The following is a 3,045-nucleotide window of genomic DNA, read 5'->3' as shown; positions in this document are numbered from 1 at the left end:
GAGGGAGAGCATTCCAAACCGGGGGAGGGGGAGAGAGGGGGGAGGGAGGGGCAGTCAGGAACCAAGATCGAATCTCTTTTTCCAGGGACAGGTCAGTGTCACTGGACCCAAGAATATATGTCAGAAATACAGGAATACATGTCTGGAAAAACAGGAGGGGGGTAGGTCATGAAGGGCTTTGAATGCCAACAAGAGCATTTTGCATTGGCTGCTGGGGATGGTTGGAAGCCACTGGGGTATTGAGTAGGGGGTGTGCTTTTAGGAAAAATCACTTTGTGACCGACTGGAAGATGCATTGGAACGGAAGAGACTTGAGTCAGACAGATGCACCAGCAGGTTATTTGTAGTAGTGCAGGTGTGAGGTGATGAAAGGTGGTGTGAGGTGATGAAAGGTGGTAGTCAGAAGCGGAAAAAAGACATATATTCAAGAGATGTTGCAAAGGTGAGACAGGCCTTGCTATAATATCTTGAATATGGAGGGGTAAGAGATAGTGAGGAGCCCAGGATGACTCCTAAGTTGTGAACCTGAGAAACTGGGAAAATGTTCTCCTTTATGGTATCAGGGAAGGTAGGAGGTGGGAGATTTTAGGGGGAGAGATAACAAGTTTTGGTTTTGAAAGTCTCCTAATAGTCTTTTAAATAATTGAAGGAAATACTAAATTTCAGAGGTTAGCAAAAATAAACATATTTTTCTCATCCAAATTCATGGACCTTTTAGGGAATGAACCCCACATTAAGCCCTCCTCATAAACTCTAAGTCACTTAACCATTCAAAGTCTATTTCTCCTATGTAAAAGTAAGACATGCGCAGAACCTACCTTGCAAAACAGGAATGTAAATGATCTCCCCAAATCTTTATCCAGCTCTGATCTCTTCTGATGTCTTACTGAGTGCCTCCTCAATTGGAACTGGAAAAGAAGTTCCTTAGAGGTCATGTACTAGAACCAACCCTTTTTTTGTAAGTGAAGTGATGTTATTAACCTCACCCACTCACTAAGAAAACGTGATTCTGGGTGAGTCATTAGCCTCTCGAAAGTCGGGAGTTTTTCAAAATCAGTAAAATAATTGCCTTTCTCACAAGATTGTAGTGAAGTTGCCAATCCATAAAGCACTATATAAATGAGTTATTAGTGCTCACCCTGAGAATCTATCTCCCCTCCTCTCCACACACCCACTTTGACTCCTGGAAATTCTTTGCATCTTTCACAGACCCAATCAGATGGTGCCATCTTCCCAGCACTCAAATACTTTTCACTATTTTTGCCCTTACTTCCATCTTTATGCCATTCTTGTTCAAGCAGTAACTGGCTGTTTGCCCTCAGACAAGTAATTTCCTCCCTTGAGCAAATTTTTCCATCTATGAATTGAAGACTAGTAAATTACAGCTCTGATATTCCAGTTCTAATTTATGTCACCGCTTTTTGTCTGTCTTACCTCCTACTAAACACTAAGGTCCTTAGGAGCACATAATAGCATCTTCCTTCATTGGTTCCTTGACCTGAGTACAGTGCCCTGCACAGGGTACAGCAGGCCCTGAAGGAACAGTAACTAAATAGCACATCACAGTTCACCTGTGGCACTTCAGGGCACAAAGAAATTGTGCGCACTGTACCTACACAAAGGCCACTGTGGCTATGGATGGGACATGCTCTTCTGTGGCTTTTCTCCATCGACAATAGCGAATCATACCAAACAATCCATGGAAGGCTATGGAGTGAGACTCGACTGCACTACGATCCTGTAGTTTCGACAACATACCAGTTCCAAGCAGAAGAGTCAAAAGTAACCCTTGAAATACTCTAGGAGCCCAGAAGTCCAGGAGAAATGAATGTATGAAAAGGAAGTAGGCTGGTCATCCTACAAGAGAAAGGAGGGACAGCTGGTCGATCTGGATTAGTGTCCTTCAGTGTGGAGGACATGGACAGCTCACATCAGATGAGAAGGAACAGGGTCAACTCTGATTTCCACCTGCAGCTCTGCTTGGTTTGAACCCTACTGAACATGATGAACACAGGGGACCACCTGCTGGCACCCACCCCCTCCAGCTTCTTTTTGTGTTGTCTTCCATTAGATTGTAAACTCATTCAGCGCAGGTAATGCAGTTATGTGGTGCAGTGCATACAGCACCAGGCTCAGAATCAGTTAAGACCAATTTGACCTCAGACGCTTCCTAGCTTAAGGAGTCTGGACAAGTCACTTAACCTGCCTGTTTCCTCATCTATAAAATGGGGTAACATAGCACCTAACTCAAGAGTTGTTGCAACAATCAATGGACCCGGTCCCCTTAGACCAGGACTTGGTTTTTTTTTTGTTCCCATTACCACTCATTATCCCCTCTCAATTATCACACAGAAGTCAGTTACACGGCCTCTTCTAATGGCAAATTTTCTCTCCCAAATGTACAAAGCATTTATCACCTTCACATTACTTTGGAAACAATCAGCCGAGCACAAGCCAAGGCTTTGTACAAATCTGGGTATCACTTCCTCAAATGTTCTACGTCTACATCTACAATTTGCACCGTGTTCTGTGTTCTTAACTGCTATGCCAATTAAGCACAAGCTCTCCCAGGGCCTACCAAGTCAAAAAGGTGAAGGTTGTGGGCAGGCCCAGCAGCAGACTCAATGTTTATTGCCTAACAACGTTAACTTGACAGAGAACTACTGTCTACCACCCAGGGCCTGGCTGGCTTTTTTTAGCTACAGGAAGTCAAAGTAGGGAGATTCTTCCTAACAATTCCAGGTGTCCAAAAGATGGATAGACTGTCCATCTACACAATGGGGTGGGCTGGTTCTTTGTCTCTAGGTTTTTGGCAGAGGCTAAAAAATCCTTGGTCAGGGTTTTGAAGAGGGGATTTCTGTTTAGATACAAATTAGACTCAATGACTTTTGAGATCTTTCTCTTCCCTTGAGATTCTGTGAGCCTGGATAAAAAAACAGAGTGGGTAGAGAGACAGGATCCACACCAATAAAGTCATGGATTCATGAAGCATTTAAGCAAAGGGAACGAGAAATTTTGAAAATAATGAGACTCTTTACACTTAAC

The sequence above is a fragment of the Trichosurus vulpecula genome, chromosome 8, assembly GCF_011100635.1.
Source record: "Trichosurus vulpecula isolate mTriVul1 chromosome 8, mTriVul1.pri, whole genome shotgun sequence".
Taxonomy (NCBI): domain Eukaryota; kingdom Metazoa; phylum Chordata; class Mammalia; order Diprotodontia; family Phalangeridae; genus Trichosurus; species Trichosurus vulpecula.
The sequence above is the reverse complement of the archived record's forward strand: the minus strand, read 5'-3'. Positions refer to the sequence as shown.